Source organism: Manis javanica, chromosome 17 (assembly GCF_040802235.1).
Source record: "Manis javanica isolate MJ-LG chromosome 17, MJ_LKY, whole genome shotgun sequence".
Lineage (NCBI taxonomy): Eukaryota > Metazoa > Chordata > Mammalia > Pholidota > Manidae > Manis > Manis javanica.
This window is the reverse complement of record NC_133172.1, coordinates 18,486,188-18,510,150: the sequence shown is the minus strand read 5'-3', so window position 1 is coordinate 18,510,150 and position 23,963 is coordinate 18,486,188. Positions and strand designations below refer to the sequence as shown.

The following is a 23,963-nucleotide window of genomic DNA, read 5'->3' as shown; positions in this document are numbered from 1 at the left end:
AGTGCTCACTGTCTAACTCTGGACATCCTTTGCCAGGGCACCGCCACTGCCCTCCACAGGGGCACAGCCTGATCCACCTCTGACTGTTCCTTATTCACCTTTCTAGGCTATGTCTCCTTCTGCCGCTCTGTCCCTAGCCCTGTTCCCAAATGCCCAGCTCTGAGATTCTGCCACAGAATTGCCCATTATTCTCTGCAGATTCCTCCTCTGGGCCCTTGGCTGGCCTGCAGCCTCTTAATCTCCCCTAGTGCACTTGCTGGCTCTGGTCCCAGAAGGCTGTGCGTTCACCTTTAACCTGCTGGGGAGAACGCCGGCCTGGGAAGAGGCACCTGCACCAGCAGCTTCAGTTTCTCCATTTGTGGGTTGCTTCACTCATGCCCAAGCCTACCAGTGAGGTGGGGAGCTCCTCCTGGACTCGGGGTGCCTGTGGTGGCCCTGCCCACTGGGAAAACCCTGGAAGCCACCTATCTCCTCTCCCCTCCCTGACTCCCCTTCAAGCCGGCTCAGCCTCAGCCAGACTGGATGAGAACCAGGATCCTGGGGGGTTTCTCAGCCCCCTGGATCCGTGAACAACAGGCTGGCAGAGCTGAGACGCAGGCCCGCCCGGCCTTGGCCCTGAGTGTAAGCCCGGGCAGCTGCCCAGTACATGCAGCCACTGTGGGGATGCTACGGCCGGTGGGTAAGTGGGAGCAGGGGCTCTGGAACGAGGTCCTCTGTGCTGTGCAGACCCCAGCCCTCAGCTGGCACCCCTCCCCTCAGTCCTGAAGAACCAAGTGAGCCAGAGTGAGGAGACCTGGGGTGCAGCTGGGTGTACTATCCAACCTGGGGCTGGGCAGTGCTGTGGGAGCAGGCAGGGAGGGCCCTCGGGCTCTGAGGGGACATAGTCCTGCCTGGACACCTGTGGGGGCCTGGCCCTGACCGTGGCGACTGAGAGGACACGAGGACACAGCCCCACCTGGGGGTGCTGGGGAAGCCTCAGTGGTGTCAGTGTCCCCGGCCTTGCTCCTGCACCCCTGCGGAAAGGCACACAGGGATGAGGACCTCCCTGCCGGGGACGATGGCTTCTTGGAGGACTGTGGCTGATGGAGTCCTTCGCGTTCTTTGAGGCCACACACAGGGCAGCCTATGCGAACGCCCCGTCTTCTCCCTGACCCTAGCCCTGACTGATCCTGTCTCTATCTGCTCCTTCCTCCTTCAGGCCTTATCTTCTGTCCTTCTAGGCCTGGGGCCCTGTCCCTTTGACCCCCAACCTGATGATCCCTGGCCTATCTCTCCCTTCCCCGCCTCCCCCAGGTCTACACCGATGGGCTGGTGTCCTTTGGGGAGCCCGTGGTCCTGTTCATGCCTGAGGCATTTTCCCTGGGGGTTGGCCAGGCCTCTGTGGCTCCTTTCTGGGCTGACAGATCCATGCTGAATGGAGGCCATGTGTGGTTCTGGCAGAGCTGTGGGTCTCAGCTGCTACAGCTGAGAGGACAGCCAGGCTCCCATTGGCTGCACAGAGGCCCCACACACAGCTGTCCATGAGGAGGCCCACAGCGGGGGGCCAAGCACAGGCTGAAAGGGGCCAGTCAGCTCCAAGAGCTGCCCAGAGGCCTTGGGGCTCACATACCCAGCCCTCAGTTGGGCTAGGCAGCCTGGCCATTCTGAGCTGCAGGGCCCCGTCTCCCCCCATTTGGCCTGGAATGGTCTGGGCTGCAGCTGGGGCATCCCCAGAAGGAAGCACATGGGTTCCTGGTGACAGTGACCTCAGTTTCCACTACCACACGTTCCAGATGCCCATCCTGGACCCACAGCTCTAGGCCTCTGTCCACAGCAGGGAGCTGAGCCCCTGCATGGACAGCAGCCCGTCCCCGGGGAGGGAGGAGGGCAGAGGAAGCAGCCCCGCATTCACCTGTGGGGACAGGACGCAGCACTGGGGGTTGGGGGGCCTTAGCACAGGCTCAGCTCCTGGACAGGGAGGCTTACGCTTTCCCCATTGCCCCTCCCACCTGGCACACCATACTTACAGCCACCTGGGACTGAATTCCCTTTTGGGGGGCCCTCGGCCCCAAAGTGAGGAAGGGGGTAGGAGAGGAGGGCCTGGGCTGCAGTTCTCTGTCCCAGTCTTCATGGACGAAGGTTATGGTCGCAAGTGGGAGGAACCATGAGGGAGAGAGACAGAAACAGAGGGAAACAGTGAGAGAAAAACCAGGAAGACAGGGAGAGATGGAGAAGCAGAGGGGAAGCGCCCAGACACAGCGCAAGAGGAACAGAGAGAAGGGAAGATGCAGCCTGGGAGAGAGGCGGGGAGAGGAAGACAGTCACTGAGGAGGGCAAGGCAAGACAGAGAGACAGAGGCGGAGAGGAAGGGACAGGCGGGGTGGGAGTAGGACAAATAGAGAAACAGGGACTGAAGGAAAGCCGGAGGGAGGCTGGCTCGGGCACTGGTGGAGGTGGAGGTGGACAGGGGCCCTGGAAGGCAGGAAAGCCGGGAAAAGCCAGACTGATAGACACACGGAGCCAGCTGACAGTGCACAGCAAGGGGATAATGGTGTTTCCAGACCAGCCCACAATGTTCCTCACAAGGATGTCCCGGGGACCATGAGCATGGCTAGTGGCAGGAGCCCACAACAGCCTCGGGGGCATTACCAACCAGATTGGGGGGGGGGGGACCCGTAGAAGCTGCCCAGGTCTCAGGGAGGGGAGGAGATGGCCTGGCTGGCTCTGTCCTGAATCACACTTCAGGCAGGCTTCAACAGCAGGCAGCAGAGGGACTCGTCATCCTGGAATCAAGGTCACCTGACATCCCGCATGTGGCAGATACCAGGAACATGGACATCCCGGGGTACTGGGCCTTCCTCTCCTGTGCCTTTGCGTTTCCCAATGGCTGAGTCCACAATAGTGAGGCAGCAGGGGCTCTAGTCCCAAACTGCCTGCTCCCAGGTCCAAGCCTGAGGACCAGGCACCCGAGGCCCCAGCCTTCTCCTGCTGCAGGACCAAGGGGTCTGGGGCCCCCACCATTCTATCCTCAGACCTAGGAGTCAGGGTACTGCATCTCTTCCTCCCTCAGGACTGGAGTCCAGGCCCCAGCCCACAGTCTTCCCAGCCCGGTCCTGCCCCTCTTTCTGGCACAGTAGTGCCTACAGCCACTGTGGGGTTGCACTGGCTGGAGGGTTGCCAGGCAGGTCAGGACACCCCTTCCCCCACCGCTGTGCCCCTCACCACCCCTCCTGACATGTGGGCCCCCAGGGCCATCTGCACACACTCTCAGGATGGCAGCTGTGGCTCCAGCTTGGCCGTTTTGTCCTGGCCCTGCTTCCTGGCATCTGCATGGAAGTGGAGCTGGGCCAGGGAGCCCCAGTGCTAGAGGCCCAAGGGTGCTGGTGGCCTCTGGCCAGGATGTCATGGTGAGATCCCAAGGCCCAACAGGACACATGCTCGTGAGTGAGGCTAGAGGTGGAGCAGGGCTGGGCCCCCACGGAGGACAGACATAGTCAGATAAATGGGCAGTCACAGGGGTTGTCAAAGGCACTGGCAGGCAGAGAAGCAAACAGCAGACAGATAGGCAGAGAGAAAGAGGGATGGACAAGAAGACAGACCATCGGGCAGATGGACAGGAAGATAAGATAGGCAGATGAGTAGGCAGACGGACGGAGAGCATTAGGTGATGGAAAAACAGAAAGGTAGAGTGATATTGGCATGAACAGACAAGGCAGAGAGGCAGAAGTTAGACAGGCAGATGGACAGGCAGACAAGTGGCAGGCAGCTGGTGAACCACACGGCGGACCCGCCTGAATCACAGGAGAGAGGGGCCTCCGGGGCCTGGTCCATGTCTCAGGCCTGTCCTTGGTCCTTGGTGCCGCCCTCCAGGGCCCAGCTTCTCCCCCACCCCACCTTCCTCTGTTGCATAGCCCATCCCTGCTTCCCCCTTCTGCCCTGACTCCAGCCACTGGCTGACCTCTGGCCATAACCTACTGACCAACCGACTCACTACCTCTTGCCCATCCCTTTCCTTCTGGGATTTCACGCTCCCTCTGTAATCCCTGGAGCCTGCACCCTCCTCTCCTGCTCCCTCCCCTCCCCCTCATCAGGCAAACCCCACTTCAGAAGGCTCCCTTCTATCTTGTACTCACCCCTGCGCTTAGGCAGCCAAACACCCCTGGACCAGCCTCATCCCTGTGATCGTGACCTGGGAGGGCCAGCTTCCCAACAGCCTTGTGCCTTGGCTTGTTCCCATCCCTGGTGACCAGGGCATGCCTTCTCCTTTGCCCCCGGACCCAGAGCTCCCTCACCTCACTCTCACTGTGATGATCTCACTTCCTGTTTCACTGAGAACCAGCACAGACCCTCCATGAGCTCCCCCAACTCTCCTTCAACCCCACCCAGGCACCTCTGCCTGCCTGCCTGCTGCTGTGATGGATGATGGTCGGTCATGCCATGGGCTAAGCCCCAACCCTGGGATTGTTCTCGCATCTCACCTGCTCTTTCTCCACTGCAGCGCTTCTCAAAGCGTGGCCTGGACCAACAGCATTAGCATCATCTGGAACTTGAATGAGGTGGAAATCCTTGGGTCCCACCCTAGATCCCCATCTGGGAGGGGGCCAGCAGGCTGTTTTAACCAGCCCTTTGGGGAGTCAGGTGCACACTCATGTTGGGGTCCCACCTATCGGAGCCCACACTATCAACTTGTCCCTTTTCTCTGGGTCCCTCTCACCACATCACCATTCCATCTGTCCCACCTGTAGAAGAAGCCTCGTCCAACCCAGCCCCTGCCCCTGTGGTAGAGCTTCCACAGCAGAAGCCCGCGGAAGTGCCCTCGGCTCACTGCCTCCAGTCCCTCTGTTTCCATCTGCTTGTGAACCTGCTCCAGTCAGGCTTCTGTTCCCCTTCAACTTCTTGCCTCCAAAACCACCCCTGACGAGGCTCCCAGTCCAGCACTCAATCCTGCTTGACCATCAGTGGCTTTAGACACAGCCCTCAGGTTCCAGTACCACACGTTCCAGATGCCCATCCTGGATCCGCAGCTCTAGGCCTCTGTCCACAGCGGGGAGCTGAGCCCCTGCATGGACAGCACACCCGGCCTTTCTTCCTGCTCCCAGGACCCCATGCTGCTGGTCTCCTCCCGCCTCTCCCTGCTCATCAGGTGGGCTTCCTCGTGGGCTGCCACCTAAGCGCTGAGCACACAGGGCTCAGCCACCCTCCTCTCCCCCATCTTCATCCACTTCCGTGGGCATCTCTTCCTCATTTTCTGCTGTAAATACCCCATCAGTTTCCCTTTTCCTTACCCATAACCTGAGCCTCACCCCCTTCCTCCTGACGCAGGCGTTTCTACCTCAAACGCCTCCCATCCCTCCCACCGAGAGCCTCCCTGTCCCGGAGCTGAGCCTGTGTTTAGTCCCTCCAACCCCCAGTGCTGCGCCCTGTCCCCACAGGTGAATGCGGGGCTGCTTCCTCTGCCCTCCTCCCTCCCCTGTGGACAGAGGCCTAGAGCTGTGGATCCAGGATGGGCATCTGGAACGTGTGGTAGTGGAAACTGAGGTCACTGTCACCAGGAACCCATGTGCTTCCTTCTGGGGATGCCCCAGCTGCAGCCCAGACCATTCCAGGCCAAATGGGGGGAGACGGGGCCCTGCAGCTCAGAATGGCCAGGCTGCCTAGCCCAACTGAGGGCTGGGTATGTGAGCCCCAAGGCCTCTGGGCAGCTCTTGGAGCTGACTGGCCCCTTTCAGCCTGTGCTTGGCCCCCCGCTGTGGGCCTCCTCATGGACAGCTGTGTGTGGGGCCTCTGTGCAGCCAATGGGAGCCTGGCTGTCCTCTGTCAGGCACTGGGTACCTTTGTCCAGGCCTATCAAGTTACTGACATCCCTGTGGGCACCTGAAATGGTCCTGGCCTCCCTTAGCTGGAGGGAGATGGTAAACAGGAGGGTGGGAGGTAAATCCAAGACCACTGTACAGTTGCACAGGCTGTTAACTGAACAAAACATTTGCCCTGCTCTGTGGTGTGAGAGACACAGATCTACAGTGTGTGTTGGGGCAGTGTGTGTTTGTGTGTGGGGGGCATTTTCTGAGGAAAACACAGTTCTGACACTCTGAGAGGGATCAAGGCCCTGACCTGGGGTGTGTGTGTGGTGTGGGATTATAGATGGGAGATTGTCTTGAACCCAGCAGTTGGTGCCAATTTCTCTCTTCCTGCTTGCTCCAGAACAATCCTGCCCTGAAAACAGCCACTGGGAGACCTGTGTCAATTTCTACAGAGCCAGCTGCCCACACGAGGGGATGCCTCTGACCTGCCACAGCCCATGTCATGAGGGCTGCATGGATGATGCTGGCTTCCTGTCCAGTGGTGGGGCTTGCAGGTACCTGGCCTCTGTTGCTGGCCCTGGCAGGGCCATGTCCTTCCCCTAGAAGCTCGAAAGCTGAGCCCCAACTGCCATGAGCTGTGTGAGCCCAAGGAAGCAGGGTGGCCACCTCACAGTAGCCCCCAGCTTGTGGAGTGGGGCCAGATGCCCCCTGAGTGCTGGGGCCTGATACTGTGGAGTCCCCAGAGGCAGCAGCTGGGTGTCAGGTGACCCCTATCACCACACCTTGATGGTGCCAAAATTCACAACCCACGGGCCCTGCTGCTATGTGCTGAGCCACACCTGTCAGGCTGGCCTGGGAGTGTGGGAGAGGTGCCCTGGGAGTGAAGGAGGAGGTCATGCTGACTGAGGGGGGTGTACTCTAGGCAGCAGGAACCCAAGGAAAAGACCCAGGAAGGCATAGGTACCTCCCTGCCCCAGGATTTGGGGCACTCAAATCAAGATGAATGGTGAGATGAAAAAGCTCTTATCTTGAGAGCATTTCTCCTTTCCTGACTCCCTTGATTAATTCTGAGACTGGGAGACATATCCCCTGTCAAGTGCGCGCACGCCCGCGCACACACACACACACACACACACACACACACACACACACACACACACACACCTCCTCAGCAACCTCTCATACAATATGCCTTTCTCCTGATCTTTGAAACTCCCAAAGACAGGGGTGGGATCTGTTTTGGTCACTACCGTGTCCCCAGATGCCAGATATGAGGCCTTTAAAAGCGTAAATCTGATCTGATCAAACTCCTGAAAGAAAGCTATCCACGGTTCCCCATTGCTCTTGGAATGAAATCTCACCTTCACACATCTTCCTAAGAGATCCTCCTAAGCTGCCATTCCTCACTCACCCCAGATCTACATGTCCTACATGCTTCTCCCTCTAGCTTACTAGGCTCCAGCCCCACTAGCCCCTCTGCTGTTCCTGAAACATGACAGACTCATTCACACCTCAGGGCCTTTGCATTTGCTGTTCCCTCTGCCTGGAATGCTCTTCTGGGGAAGTTTGACTCATTCCCATCATTTAGGCCTCAGCTCAAATGTCACCTCTGCAGAGAAGCTTTTCTGTCCACCATACTCAAAATAGCCCACATGGCTTGGCCATTCTGTTACACAACTGTTCCTCAATCTGACATTGCCTTCTTTTATTTATTACTAGTTTTCTGTAAAGACCCAGACAAATATTTAGGTTTTCTGGGCCATACTCTTCCACAACTACTCAACTTTTCTGTTATAGCACAAAAAAAGCTATAGACAATATGTAAACAAATGAGCCAGGTTATATTAAAATATTATTATGGACACTGAAATCCTAATTTTACATGATTTTCATGGCTCACAAAATATTGTTCTTTTGGGTTTTTTTCAAGCATTTAAAAATGAAAACACCATTCTGACCTGTTTTTACTCACACTTCTGACACCAAATGTCTGGGGTTTTTTTCCCCTCCAACACCAACCAGCTTTCCAACTTTCCAGCTGATGTTCTACAATTCAGTTCAACTCTGACACTAATACTGGGAGTTAACATCAGACTCCACAGATTAAGGGCTCAGTCCCATAGGACCATCCTCACATCAGGTCCCAGTCACAAGTATTGTGTCCCCAGGTTATCGAGACTTCTGTCTGACTTGGTTACTAAGTCAGGAGGTCCCCACAAACCCTTCCCTCTTTTAGATTTGATAATTTGCTAGAACAGTTCACAGACTTCCAGAAAATATTTTACTTACTATTACTGGTTTATTATAAAGAATACAAATGTACAGCCAGATGAAGAGACACATAGGGCAAATTCTAGAAGGGTCCCAGGCACAGGAGCTTCTGTCCTTATAGAGCTGGGGTGTGCCACCCTCTCAGCACATGAACGTGTTCACTAACTGTGAAACTCCCCAAACCCTGTTATTTTAGGCAGTTTTATGAGGTGTCATTTTGTAGTCATGATTAGTTTAATCACTGGCCATTGGAGATTATCTCAGTCTCCAGACCCTCTCCCTTCCCAGAAGGTTGCAGGATGGGACTAAAATTTCCAAGCTTCTAATGAAGTCTTGACCTTTCTGGTGACCGGCCTGCATGCTGAAACAATTTAGAAGCCACCAGTCACCAGTCCTCTCATTATCATATAAAAAATATTCATCACTCTGGAGAGTTCAAGGTTTTTAGAAGCTGTGTGCCAACAGTCCAAATATTTATTTTTTAATTATACTGAGGACAAAGATCAAATATTTGCCTTTTACATTACCACCTATTCTTAGCTTGTGGGCTGTAAAAACTCAGATGGCAGGCCGGATCCGGTCTACACATAGGCTGTCGGCCCTGCTCTGGAACACCTCTTCTATAAGGGCAGGGATTTCTGTCTGCCTTGGTCACTGCTGTGTCACCAGCCTCTAGAATGGGACCTGGCACATAGTAGATGCTCAAAGTTGAACACACTAATGCTACAGCAAAGGGCTTCAATATATTCATTAATTCTTTCAGCAAATATTCCTCAAGGTTTGCCTTGTGTCAGTACCAGGGAGATAGCAGAGATGGCATCTGGTCTAGGGACAGTGAATGCAGCAAACCACTTGTGTTCCTCCAGAGCTGGCCGGCCCTCCCAACAGCCACCACGAGCCCTGAGGCGCTTTGCATCTCACCTCCTGCACTGAGCCCTGCCCTGTCTGAGAGCTACATGACACTGAGCCAGTGACATGCTTCATGCCCAGGGACACTGACTGTGTGCCCACCCCCGTCCAACAGGAACTACTGACTGGGGAGGCTCTGTGGGCTGGAGGTCACTGTGAGCAGCTCTGCCATTGCAAGGTTTCCACCCACCCTGTGCACCTCCCTCGGCCCTCCTGCAGGATGGGCCCTGAGGGGCATCTACAGGTGCCACCTGCTCTCCCCTGGCACCTGCCAGGCACCTGGGCAGTCGCACATCACCAATTTCATGGCAGAACTGTTGAGTTCTCAGGCACCCATGTGTCTGTCTTTGCTGAGCCCTGTGGCTTCTCTGGCCCAGGGTAAAACCGGGGAAAGAGAACAGGTCCAGCAGCCTGGTCATGCTCATCTCAATGGTGTCAATTTGGGTTAACACGACCTAGGTTCACCTTCAGAGGGACCTCCCAGGCATGGCTCAGGAAATCACAGAGTTTTGGAGGACAGGTAGCTTCCAGGAATCCAGCCCCTCCCCAAAAACTACAGCCTGAAGGGAAAAAATCATTTTCCCACCAATGCTTCTACATTGTTACCTCTGTTCTGTGATTGTATTCACTTTTCTGCATATATCTCTCAGAACTTATTCATTTTAAAATAACAGAAACACTTCTCAAACCAGCTTAAGAAAAACAGGAATTTATTGTTTTGCATAAGTAAAAGGAAGCACACAGGTTTTTGGCTTTAGGCTTACGCAGATCCAAGTGCTCAAAAAATGTGTCCGGAATATGTCTCTGTTCTGGGCTCTACTTTCCTCTATAGTGGCTTCATGTCCAAGCACACGCTCCCCCACACTGTGAGGACAAAGATGGCAGACAGTCTAGCAAATGCCACTGGTCAAAGAGAACCTTTTCTGACAAGTCCCAGGGCTGTCCCTCATGGGCCCAGCTTGAGTCACACAAACTAGCTGGTCGCCGACCTGCTCTGAAGCAGCCAGTGGATGGCTGCACAGGCTCGAGCGCTGTAAGCTGGAGTGGGGCTGGGGTTGACTTCCTGTGACCTCCATGGACAGAGATGGGATGGGGGATTTCCCAAGGAAATCTGGAAGAAGGAGAAAGAAATGCTGAGCAGGATAAAACAAGAAATGTTCACTGTGAGAGGTCTGTCTTTGCTCCTTCACTTAAAAATATTTCACTTATATTTGAACACTTACCATGTGCCAAGCAATACTGAACCAAACACACATGGTCCTGTCTTCTGAGACTTCCTTTCCTCTGTCTGCTCCCTAGGTGAACAGCTGGACAGTGACCCTCCCTGTAAGCTTGACTAGGGGCAGGCCTTTTGCATACTGGAATGGCCTCTTCTCTGTGCTGCAGTCCAACTTTGGCCAATGGCTCAGCACAGACCTCACATGCAGCCTCACCTCACCTGCCACAGCCCTGAGGGCCACACCTGTGGGTTCTGCAGCAGCTCCAACAACGAGCCTAGTGACAATACTGAGGCCTGAGTTACTTGGGAGAAGAAAGCAAGGTTTGTGGGGATGACCGTGGGCTGCCTGTCCAGCCTGTAGTGACCAGGGGCAGATGTGTCAGCCAGGAGGCTCTTGCAGGACTCCCAGGGCCCTCTGCCCCTTGCCACAGCAAAATCAACCTGGATCCACATAGATCCAGCTGTGCCAATGCTCTGTGCGCTGCCGTGGCAGTGACCACATCCTCTGTTCAGCTCTGCAGACAGATGCCGCAGCCTGCCAGGGGAGGAATTATTCCTTTTGTGGTGACTTGCGGTTGAGTGGGGTGGGAACTCATCTGCCTGTCCGTTATTAGACAGAAGCATTTCTGTACTCCGGAGCGTCCTGAACCTCTTCACACATTCCCAAGCCCGGTGTGGCAGGGGCTTCCAGACTCTTCCCAGGCTCCAGCTGCATGCATGCTGGTCGGTTTGGAGCCTGTGTGTTACTGACTGCCATATATGGTAACACCAGCCCTGGGCTGACTCTATGACTCCTTGTGCTGCTCCCTACCTCCCTGCCAAGTGGACTGTGTCTCCTCTTCCACCGTCAGACAGCCTGACCTGAGATACTCACCTTTCTAATTCCCAGAGATGCCAGATAATCTCAGCAGCTGCTAATACCCACTGAGCCTCTGCACTGTCCCAGGTGTGGGGCTGAGGGGGACATGTGCCTGCTGCTATCACATCAGAAACACCCTGTGCGGGAGAGAAGGTCTGCTTTTATGCCCATTTTGCAGTTGAGAAAACTGAGGCTCATAAAGGTAAAGTTACCTATGCTGATAAAGGACACAGCTGAAAATGAAGGAGGACAGACTTAAAACCAAGACTTTCTACAGAGATGGAAGACCTTTTATGATAGCAATATCCTTTAATTCTTTCTTACTTAAACTCTTTATTATGTACATTTTCAAACAAAAGTAGAATAGTTTACATGCTCCTATATCATTCAAACAGCTTAACAATGGCCAAGTTGTGGCCAACCTTGTTTTATCCACTCTTATGCATTTAGTTTTTTGTAAACCAAATCCCAGGCATGGTGTAAGGACCCCCATTACAGCTGAAGTGCTTTAAATACTTCAGCATGATTCTTTACTAAATTAGGGCTTAAAAACAAAAAAACTATCATGATTTGTTCACAGCTAACAAAATGAACAAAAATTCTCTGACATCATGAAAACTTAGTCCACATTCAGCCCTTTCTAACTGTCCCCTGCCCTGCTCCCCTGTACCACAGCTCTTGCTGGCTCTCTGGTACTGGGCATCAGAGGCCCCTGGCTGGTTTGAACATTTGGGTAGCAATGGGGCAGGGCTTCATGTTATTATTACTACTATTGTTAGTATGTTTCTAACAGCCATCACTTACTGAATGCCTACTATGTGCTAGGGCTCAACTAAACACTTTGGTTATAATAATGACAATAAAAAAATAATGAACAATAATCACAACAGCTAAAGTTATTTAGCATTAATAGGTACAAAATCCATACTGGATGCTTTATTATTGTTGCTGTTAGTGTTACCTGAATGGCAAACACTTGAGTACTGACCATATGTCAGGTCCCATGCTACTGTTGTCGGGCATCTGGGTCTGGAGAGGTCTCTCCCTGGGCACTAGGTGAAAACTCAACCTGGACTGGGGAGGATTACTGACTGATTGAGAAAGAATTCTCGAACAGGTTGGAGGAATGTAGGTAAGGAGGGAACTCATTAAAGCAAGAGTAGTAGCTACTCTGCTGGCAGTGGCGAGCAAGGAAGAGCAGAGGGAAGAAAGGGAAGCTCACTGAACTCCTGCTCAGCATAGGGCAGACCCCTTGCCAGCTCCTGAAGCCAGGGTCACCAGATGTCCAGTGTCCACTTGAATCTGCATGGCCTGGGAACTAAGCTCTTACCACCCCAGGATTTGGGGGAGCCTCAGAGCACTGGATGGAGTGAGATTATGTTCTGGGACTTCCCAAAGGCAAAGAAAGGAGATTTCGGGGCAGGTTACTAAAAAGCATGATCATACAGCTGCAGTCCTGTCCAGGTTACCCAGGCGACGAGAACTTGAAAACCCAAGTCAGAGTTCTTAGTAGCCCTTCCTTACTTGTCTGAAGTAGGATAGACAGAGTGAAGACTTGTGCTTAAATTAAGTCTAGAAAATTGAATGAAATAGCAAAGTAACAAAGATGCTTACCACTGAGAAAAGGGGTTTCTTAATAATCACCCAAGAGGCTTGAAAGAGTGCAGAGACAAAATGCAGTAAGTTGAGCAGCAGGAAATCTCTGTTCAAGGTAAAGTACACACCTAAAGAAAGGGGAGTGCGGGCAACCTCAGCGAGGAGGCATGCTTCAAGGTTCAGGGTTCTGTCTTTTATGGATTTCAAGAATGAGGCAAAGAGCCAGGGGGTATTGGCTTGACATGTGGTCTCATGATGTCTACGGTGAGAGGCATTATATCAACATCCATAGTCTGTCCTCTAGATATTCTGTAAGATAAACTTAACACCAGGAATTTATTGATCCTGTTCTTCTCCAAGTTAGTGGCTACCCTCAAGCCCCGGAAACATACTATTTAGGACTGCTCACCCTGCCTTATGACAGGAGCAGTTGTTGGCTAATTACCATAATGTTAAGAATCTTACCTCCTAACTCCTTGGTTTTTAAAATGGAATCTTAGCCTTACAATGGAGCCCCTCCTGTTCTTACTGTACTATTTATATTTCAGCGTTTTTCTTCATAGGCGGGAAAAATTAATCATGATGCTTGTCCCATGTCCCTGCCCCACCTCACTACTTGCTAATAGTTGTTAAAATTTATTGGGTATTTACCTTGTGTTCATGCCTAGGTAAAGCACTTTAATAACGACAATAATAATAATAATGGTTAATATATTTGGGGAATTACTATGTGTCTATATGTGTGGAAGCATATTAAAATAATGATGATGATAATAGCTTTAATAATGGCCAGTATCTATTAGGCATTTACTATGTTCCTGTGCTAAGTATTTAATGATACATAATGATAACAATGGCAAATACATTTTGGTCATTTACTACATATGTAATTCTGTCATCATTATAACAGGTACTATTTTCTGAGCTCCCCATGTATCCAGCATTGGACCTGCATATTATAATACAATAATAATATATATAATAATATAATCGATATAATAATCAATATAATATAATATAATATAATGTAATATATAATAATAATAATAGCTAACATATGTGGAGAGCATGCTGTGGGCCAGCTGGGTGCTGAGGGCCTTGTGCACATGCTGGCACTGAAAAGGAGGAGAAGGGAAACGGAGACTAGTTGCTGCACAGAGCTCTCAGGGGACACAGCCAGGTCTGGGCTACAGATCTCTCTGACCCTAAACTGTGCCCTTACCACTGGACTGTGCTTTCTGCTGAGGGAAGCAGGTTTCAAAGGCTGTTGCCCTCCAGGCCTGTCCTGAGCACCAGGCCCCCCTTTGTTGACTCCCAGCATCACCTTCATGCCCATCCTCATGTCAAGCCAGCCCTCGGCCTCTGCTCTTTCTGGGTCCCTAGTTCCCCCGGATTCAGGAGAGCCTGGGTTGGGCAGGGATGTTCACCTGGCCGCTCTCCCTAGCTGGGAGGCCTGGTCTGGCTGAACGATGTGACCATGACTGCAGCTGTGACAGCCCAGGGCACTTTCACTGCAGCCCAGCTTGCTGCTCTGCTCGGGTCGGGGTGGGGGCTGTGGTCTTCAGGGCTTGCTGCCAGAGCCCCCAGGCACCTGTGTGGCCGCTGGAGACCCTCATTCCTTCACCTTTGATGAAGCCATGACCCATTTCAAGGCACCTGCTCCCACCACCTGGCTCATTCCTGTCGGCCAGATCCCATCCCTGGGGGCCTCTCCTTCAGTGTGGAATTTCTGCAGCCAATGGATGTCTCTTTTGTACTGTATGGAGATACTGGACTTGTGTGATCCTGGAACAAGGGCAATAAGTCGGAGTAAGAAGGCAGAAAGGTAAGACCAACTCTCAACCTTGTCCAGGCCAATCCCTCATCTTCCCCTCATCCACTTAAGCCCATGCTGCATCCACTGGTCCACCTGTCCACCCATTCATCAATCTCCATCCTTCCATTCAATAGTCCATCCATCCCTCCATCGTTACATTCTATACAATCATCCTTCAATCCATCCATCCAACTTTCTATCCATTCATTGATCTATCCCTCCCTCTACCTCTTCATCCTTCTGTTCCTCAGTTGGTTTAGCCCTCCATCAACCCATCCCTTCACTGAAAGTCCCCTGCGTCAAACCATCTCCTGTGACATAACGCACCATTGATCCATCCATCCCTCCTGCCCACTCCTCCATCTATCATCTATCCTTCCATCCCTCCAGCCATCGTTCATCCAATCAACAAAACTTTGCTGAACATTGACATTGTGTTAGGCCCTGTTCTAGACTCTGGGGACACAGGAAAGAACAAACAGACTGGCTCTTTCTCTTCTGGACTTCCATTATAACAGTGGGAGACAGTAAAAAATAGACGTGTATCAGATGGTAATGAGTGGCACAAAAACAAAACACGAAAGGAAGATTGGGAGTGTGTGTATATGAGGTGGGAGGGTGAGGTTCTGTCTGGCTTCAAGTGGGGGACAGGTTGTCGGGGGCAGAGGGGAGCAGGTGGACTCAGAGGAGACTGACACACAGTCCAGGTGGGAAGTGACAGTGGTGCAATCAGGGAGAGGTAGTAGCTGGTGGGGTGAGGTGGTGGGCTTCTGGAAATACCTCAGAGGGATCAGAGGCGGGATGAGAGGGCGGTTCCAGCATGACCTGATTTTTGGCCTCTGCAGACTGAGGATAGAGCTGCACCTGCCTGAGGGGAGAAGGTGGGGGCAGGGCTCGGGATAAGGTGGGGGCTCAGCTTTGGATGTGCAGCGCTGGAGATGCCCCAGCTCTTTCTCCCTCCCTCAGACCTGTTGTGGGGGTCACAGAGGGGTGTGTGGGTGGCATAGGGCAGGGGCAGCAAGTGGCAGAAGGAAGAGATGCTGTGCTCCCCCACCTGCAGGGGAGCCTCCCGGCGTAGCTGGGCTCTGAGGCCCAAGTGTGGCAGGAGTGGGTCTGGGGCTGCGGCAGGTGGGCACCAGCTGAAGATGCCATTCAGCTGCACCAGCACACTTCACATGGGGGTGTCCAGACCACCAGGGCCATCTCTGCAGCCTCTGTGGTCACTTCAGTGGCAGCCCAGAAGTGACAAGGTGCTCCCCAGGGGGGCACCCGCCCCCAGTGATGCCAACTTCAGCAACAGCAGGTAGACCCAGCACAGCTGACCTGGGTGAGTGGCTACACTGGGCCTGGGAGACCTGGGCTGGGGGCAAACAGCGGGCAAGCAGGCAGTGCCTCAAGGACAGATGGGCCAAACCAGAGATCACTAATAGCGAATATATGGTGCTCCTTAGTACCAGGAACCATTGTTGAATCTGTTTACAGGTGGAGAAACTGAGGGACAGAAGGGATGAGTGTTTACCCAAGTTCCCACAGTAGGAAATGGGGATTGGAACCCAGGCTGGGATGCCATAGGTGCCCCTCCACCTTCTGACAGGGACTTCACCTCTTGGCCAGCTAGGATGCCACCTGCCCCGGCTGAACAGAACTTCTCAACTCCAGAAAAAAGCCATCCCTGCTCCCAAGTAGGGCGACCCAAACCTCAAACCAGAGCCAGGCTCTCCTTAGCCCTTTCTAATCCCACCTCCCAACTTCCTGCACTTGAGCCTGAATTGTCCTAATTACTCATCATGCGCCATAGTTTTTAAGTGGCCCGTGGACATAATACTAATAACCCACATGGAGGAAGGGCATTAACCAGGAACAGCAGTGGTTTGAGAAGGATCCTATGGTCCATCCTTCCACACCTCCCTGACCTGCAACCAAGGGTTTCAGGATGGTGGCCCAGTCCATCTGTCCCCTCCCCCAGGTGTGGCATGTCCAGCCAACAACTCCTATGATGTCTGCGGGCTACCCTACCCAGCATCTGTGCGAACCTTAACTCCTCAGCAGCCTGCACCTGCCAGCACACAGCGCTTACCCCTGGCTTGGGCGCCCTGTCCCGGAGGTGGGCATCTGTGTGCTGTGCGCTGGCTCAGCTGCTGCCCACAGGGATACTACATCCTTTGGGTGCTACGTGCTGCCCACCACCAGCTGTGACCAGACATGTGTGTGCCACAGCCCCGGCTCCGGACTGCTGCTCAAATGCCATCCTCATGCCTGTGGGCCTGTGAGCTGTGCCACCAGCACAAGGCTGACTGAGGTTGCCATTGCATGTGCTGCGGGACACTGTAGCTCTGTGGAGACCCCCACTAACGCACCTTCAATTGGCCCACCACCCGTTTCCGAATGCTGGCCACACCACAGCCCTTCACCATCTGGGTAGAGGTCGGGTGCCAGGAGCCCTGGGGTGTCACGTGGGCCCTGCAGGTGGATGTTGACATGGCAGGGTGGTGGCTGTCTTTGCTGTTGGGACAGTGTGGGGTGGTCTAGGTCAGTGTCACTGAGGGCTAGTCCTGCATCTCAGAGAACCCTGGTGACTAGTGAACAGAAATAACGACAGGCTGATGAAATGGCAGCCCAAGGGCATTCACTTTGGAGAGCGAGGTGCTAGGGCTCCATCACCCTTAGAACTGAGCAGAGGGTCCCTGCCCCACTCTTCTCTCCAAAAACAGAGCCTGCTCTGGCCATCTCTAACCATGCTCCTCCTTCCCCTCAGGTGAGGTGTCCGAGGACTTCTAAAAAGTCTCCACCCCGAGCCTTCACTCTCTCCAACTCCCTATAGACTGTGTGCCAGGAGCCGGAATCCCTGCATAAAAGGCTCTGAGTCCTTCGAGGGCCTCACACAAGCGGCCCCTGCTGAGCACAGTCAAGGCTCCATTGCAAGAGGTCGGGAGGCATGGAGCTGGGCTGGGCAGTGTGGGCCTGGGGTGGGGGCGGGGGGTGGTGGTGGAGAGCATTCAAAGACCAGAGCTGGGAAGAAAGGAGGTGGACGCAGACATGGTGGCAGCCTCTCCTTGGAGGCCATATCCTGCCCAGGAACTCTGAGGAGTCAAACCTCCCAAACTCAAACCTGGCCTCCAGGGCACTGGGAAAGTCTGTGTGTCCAGGCAGGAGGACAGAACATGTTTCAATGAACAGTTTGGTAGCTTAAAGATATATGAGATATGGGCCTCCATTTACACTCCTGTTCTGGGTCATACAAGTGGGGGACAAAGAGCCACGGGGTCCTCTGGGGGGCTTGTCGACGCTCCAGCAGGCAATGTGGGGAAGTGCTGAAGCATGGGGTGCTGGGCCCGGAGGCCTGGGTGTGAATCTCACTGTGCCATTTGTTAACTATTGACTTGACCTAGTGATTTTCTCTGTGCCTTGGTGTCCCCATCTGTCCAATGGGGGATAATGGTACTGTAAGGGGAAAAAGGTGGAGTGTTTTCCCCTCTACTTACTGGTCCCTGCTCACCCAGAACACTTCTGTCACCGAATGTGTGGGTTTTTCACACCAACCAGTCCTCCAGTCCTCCAGTTCTCTGGGACACCAGCTGGATGTCCTACGATTCAATTCTGACACTATCTACCTGGAGTTAGCGTCACACCTCACAGGTTCAGGGCTCACCCCCACACTATGCCCCCCCACTTCAATGCCAACCTCAAGTAGTGGGGTCTCCATGTTACCCACACTTCTGTCTGACTTGGCTATAAACAGGGGGTTCCCACACCCCCCTCTTCACGATTGATAAGTGTCTATCGCGCCTCAGGAGCACATCTCCCAGTTTATTAACAAAGCTCCTACAGAAGCTACAGATGAACCTCCAGGTGAGAGGTTCATAGGGTGAGGTCCAGAAGGCTCCCAAACGCAGGAGCCTCTGTCCCTGTGGAGTTGGGGTGCATCAGCCTCCCAGCACGAGGGTGTGGTCACCAACCCGAAAGAGCTCCAAATCCCATAGTTCAGGGATTTTTATGGCTGTTTCATTGCACAGGCATGATCGGTCATTAACTCAGTCTCTAGTCCCTCTCTCCTCCCCAGAGAATGGGAGGTGGGACTAAAGCTCCAAGCTTCTAATCATAACTGGGTCTTCCCGGTGACCAGCGCCCATCCAGGAGCCTGCCAAGTGGGCCTCATTAGAACGAAAGACAATCCTATCACCCAGGGAAGTCCAAGGGATTTAGGCTCCGTGTGCCAGCAACTGGGGTCAAGGACTAAATATCAGCACAAAAGATGCTCCTAGCACCCCCACCACTAAGGAAATTACAAGAGTTTTAGGAGCTATGTGCCAGGAACTGGGGGCAGATACATATTTCTTAATATGTCACAGGTACCAACCTGTATGTGAGGATTAAGAGGTACAAATTCCTGAGGACAGACATTTAGTTAGCGCATTAAGGTGTTTGATAAATAAAACATGTAACTGCAAAGCCAAACCAGCTTTCTAGCAGTGCCTTGGCCTCCCCCCAGCCCCTGGCAGGCAGAAGGAAGATGCTGTCTTCTAAAATCCTAAGTCAGGTCACATAGGTCCCATCTTAAAGCCCTCCTATGGCTCCATCTCACCCCGAGTAAAACTGTGGGCAATGTGACCACACAGAACCGGCCTGTCAGCTCCCTGCTCTCCTCTCCTGTGACTCGCCCCTCATCCTGCTTCAGCCACACTGACCTCCCTGCTGCTCTTCCAGCACCCCAGGCAGGCTCCCACCTCAGGGCCTTTACACAAGCTGCTCTCTCTGGCTGAAACACTCTTCCTTGATGTTCACAAAGCGGATGCACTTGTATTCTTTAAGTCTCCGCTGCTCAAACGCCACTTCCTCTAAGAAGCCCTCTGCCGTGAAAGAAGCCACCCCTCCCTGACTCTTTCTGGTATGACCCTACTTTCTTTCCTTCATAGTGTTTGTCAGTATCTTAATTCATCCTGTTAATCACTTCTTTGTTGCCTGTTTTCCTCCTGACAGAATAGGAGTTCTCCCAGGCAAGGACAGTGACTTTGTTTATTTTGTTAGAAAAACAGACAAAAATCCCTGGGAGAAAAACAATCAACTAATATATAAGTAAACATCTCGTTTTTCAGAAAGTAACACAGTTTTGCTCTGGAGTAAAATTAAGCAGGGGAGGACGCAAGAGAATGCAGTGGGCCGTTATGCTTTAAGACAGGCAGAGCTGGGAGGCGCTGGGCAGACACCTGAAGGAGGTGGGAGCGGGAGTCCTGTGACACGGGAGGGACGAGCAGCCAGGCCGAGGGAGCAGCCAGCGGAGAGGTTTAGAGGATGGAATGGAGCCCAGCGTGTGGCCGGAGCAGAGTGAGGTGGGATGAGTGGGAAAGGATGCGGACATGGAGGTGACGGAGGCCAGTTTTATAGGGCTGCACAGGACTCTGGGTTTTATCTGAGTGTCTAGGGGGGCACCGAAAGGTTTTGAGCAAGGGAGGGGCAGGATCTGATTTGTGGTTTTAAAGGACTCATTGGATGCCGTGTGGAGAGTGGATCCCAGGAGAAGAAGCAGGGCCCAGGTATCTGTGTTCTAGCAGAACGGGTCCCGGGCCACCCACCCCTGCCCCTGGCTGGGGGCTTGCTCGGGGCCTTCTTCATGTCCTCGGCCATCACAGTCCACATGGCTTCTCACCTCTCTGTGGCCTTTCACAGATCTGGTGTCCTCTGAGCGACAGTGCCTGAGGTCTACATCAGCACCCTGTGTGGCCTTGGTGGGGACTTTCACACGTTTCCTGGGGGTGACTTCTGTGGCTCCAGTAGCATGTGGCTTTCCAATGCCCACAGATTAACCACAGGCCTAGGGCCTCTGTGCCTACCAGACCAGGCAGCCCTGCACTGGCCCATCTGTGGATGGCTGGGTGCCCACGGTGGCCCTACTGGGCCTGCCCTGAGGACACAGAGCCTCGGGTCCACATGGAGAACCATGTCCACGACCAGTGTACCACAGGGGACTTGCAGGAGAGTTTGTGTGCCGTGCTGGGGAGCTACATCCAGGAACGCCAGTGACATGGCCTCCCTGTGCAGGGGACAGCTGGTGGCCTGTGGTGAGGGGCCACAGTGTTGTCAGGTGAGGGTCTTCCTTATCCTGACCTCACCAGCTGACCCTGAGGACCTTCCCTTGCTTATAGTGCGCCAGTGATAATGACAGCTGACACTGAGGGCTATCGAATCAGTCAGGATAGGCGAGGCTATGCTTCAGTAACAAACTAACCTGACCTCTCCATGGCCCAACACGGCCAAGGGTTATTCTCTGCCCTACAAATTCCACAGAGCTCTCCAGTGCACCATTCAAATTCACTTTCATCCATGACACCACCCTGCTACCATGCACCCCTGCTCTTCAATCCTTTACTGTGGGGGTCATGGTGAGCTCATAGCACCTTGGCCAGAACTAATCATGGCCCTGCCTATCTGCAAGGGGGGCTGCAATGGGGATGCACCAGAGCATCTGGCAGCATTTACTGCCATAGGCCCTAGCTCATCAAATCCCTATAACAATCTTCCCAGGGAAGTGCTACTATTACTTCTGTTTCATGGATGAGGAAACCGAGGCACAGGGAAGTTACATAACTCGTGCAAGGCCACTCAGAGGCAGCAGGAGGCACGCTGCTACAACTGCTCCTGGCTCATGGACGACATGCGGCCCTTGCTTGAGCGGCCCTGGGGTGCTCGTGTGGACTGACCTGCCCTCTCTTCTGAGCCCATCTGCTGCCCTGCCCCTGTTACACTTCTGGATCCTAACGTGTGCAATCCCCACATCCTCCAGGCGGTTTCTTGCTGCTCCTCAGGGCTTGGAAACTGAAACGCCAGTGGGGCCAGGCAAGCAAATGGCCAACACGGGCTGAGGAGTCAGGCAAAAATGTGGTGGTGTGACCTGCCTCTGGGGACCAGCACTGCTCCCCCAGGTGGTTCCTGCCGAGTGGGAGCGTGGGCTCAGGGGAAACAGCCTCGTTTTGAATCCCATCTCTGTCCCTCGGAAGTTGTGTTACCTCAGACAAGTCACTTAACTGCTCCTTGTCTGTAAGAGGGGCTGATGGAAGTCCCTATCTCAGGGGATCGTTGGGAGGTTTAAACAAGATGGCAAGTGAAATTCGGACTTCTGGTGACTGCTCAATGGCAGATAGTTCTTTTCATTGGTGAGATGATGATGCCCTTGCAGTTTCTGGCTCACTCAGTTTTCTTCAGTGAATTCAGGAAGAAAATATTAAGAATTATAAGAGATAACACCTAGGAGAAGCATAGAGCAGGGCTGAAGCAGTGTGATCTGAGACCATCCTCATCACTGTCACGCCCCTTACTGCCCGTCGCCGCCACCACCACCACACTGCCTCCTGACAGTGCAGCCCCCTTCCCTCTTTGCCCTCTGTACGTCCCTCTGCTCCCTGGGCCCTCTTCTGGTTGGAAACATTCCAGAATAATAATGTTTGGCTGATTATTGACCCCAAGTTGTCTTCCCCCAGAGCTGGCCTGCCCTCCCCACAGCCAGTGTGAGCTCGAGGCTCCTTGGGGCCCAGCTTCCTGTGCCAAGCCTGCCCTGCCCTCCATTGTGCCAGGACAGCTGCCAGCGTGGCATGGCCTTCGTGTCCGGCCCCCCTGTCCAGGGTGGCTGCTCCATGGGGACAGGTCCCGCCTGGCCAGGTAGCCCTTCTGGGCTGGAGAGCTTATGAGCGATTCTGCCGCTGTGAGGCACCCAGCCACACCACAGACTGCTCCCCTCCTCCTGTGGGCCTGGACAGGAGTGGGGGACCCTGAGGGGTATCTTTGGTTGTCACCCACTCTCCCCTGGCAGCTCACATTGCTACCTTTGATGGGAGGGCTGTTGAGTTCCCAGGCACCTGCACGTCTGGCTTTGCTGAGTCCTGCGGCTCCTCTGGCTCGTTGCCCTTTTTTGAGGTGGAACCTGGGAAGGAGAACAGGACCGTCACCAAGATGTCTATCCAGGAGAATGGGACCCAGATTTGTCCACAGAAACAGAGCCTTGACCCGGCTGAGGTAAGCACTCATTGGCCTCCAGAAACACTTGCACTGATTGAAGCTAAAAGAGGTGCTTTGGCTCAAACTAACGAAAAACCACATGACATATCCCAGTGAAAGGGCAGTGGTTCTGGGTCCACAGAATATCTCTGGATGTCAGTTTGGTTGTTCTTGATTACAAATTAGAACAGAACAGGGAGCCGCATTAAAGCTTACTCAGACAAGTCAGATGATTAGATTACGCGACTGAAAATTCCAGAGGGAGGTGAGACAAGGTTTGATCAGGGTGCAGACTTTGCTTCTCACCATTTCTTCTGGTCCGTGGTTCTCTGTGGTGTTAGCTTTGTCCTCAGGCTGGCTTGTCTTGTGGTGACAAAAACTGCAATTTCCAGCCCTCATGTGTGCATTCCCACTCTTCCGAAGCAAAACCCCAATCTTCGCTTCCCTCAACTCCTAAACCAAATTCCTTACTTCACTTTGATTGGACCCCACTGACGCAGTCTTCATGACACAGAGATCGTCTTAAGCGAATCTGGTCCTGGCCTCAGGAGCTGTAGGAGGGAGATTCCCCCAACCCTCACAGCTGCTCACTGCAGAGAGAAGGGTAAATGGGAGCCCACCCCAGTGGGCATACATTCCCAAACCAGTATTTCTTGTTGCAACAATCTTCAAAGAATGTGAATGCTCTGGAAAGCCTTGCTCTGAGACCTGAGACTTTTGTCAGTAACCCACAGGGGTGGATGTGTTTTCCCTGCCTGAGGGCCCCTGCCTACAAGAGTTCCATTGTTGGTTGTTGGAAAACACACAGTCCTGCCCCTCCCACTCCCCTCCTTCCAGGAAGGGAACCAGCTTTCTGAATTAGTCACACTGTCAGCATCCCACACAAAAACCCCATTGAATCCAAAGGGCAGCCCTGCAGGGTGAGTGCTATTCTTATCCCCAACACACAGATGGGGAAACTGAGGCCCAGGAAGGGAGACTTGCTTGCCTGACGTCACACAGCGAGAGAGGGTGGAGCTAGGCTTCCTGGCTCTGATTTCCTTCCCTCTCCACCCGTGGACCTACTGTGTGCCTCCAAAATGTGATCTACTTAAGGAGAGTGAGGTACCAGATTTGTCTGTTATGGGGCCTGGGATATAGTAATTCTCACGACTGGTTTCATTCATTCACTCAACAAATATTTCCAGAGCATCTACTATGTACCAGATCCTGTGCTCAGTGCTGGGGACAGAGGGAATGGAATAGCCAAGGTCCCGCCTCTCCTGGAGCTGACACTCCAGAGAAGAGAGAGACAATAAATATAACCAATAAATGTATAATTATACAGCATGTCAGGGGGTGATATGGGCTAATGCTACAGAAAAAAATAGAGGAGAGAATGGGGGGGGGGGGGACAGATGTTTTCAGCAGGAAGATAAGGTTGTAAATCAAGTGGCCATGGAGTGCCTCAACAAGGAGGTGATGTTTGAGCATAGCCCAAAGAAAGGAGATGAGGTAGGGACTCATGTGCCCAGCTGTGAGAAGGAT

General features: G+C 53.3%; 1 long non-coding RNA gene across 1 annotated transcript; it reads right to left on the bottom strand.

Annotated features, from left to right (window-relative positions):
• Positions 1-9,681: 9,681 nt before the first annotated feature.
• On the bottom strand, positions 9,682-23,138 carry LOC118972977 (uncharacterized). Its single transcript, XR_005062152.2, has 3 exons — positions 22,743-23,138; positions 22,265-22,362; positions 9,682-10,071 (listed from the first exon to the last, which is right to left on the bottom strand). It is a non-coding gene; the product is annotated as an uncharacterized lncRNA (long non-coding RNA).
• Between the last annotated feature and the right edge of the window lie 825 nt (positions 23,139-23,963).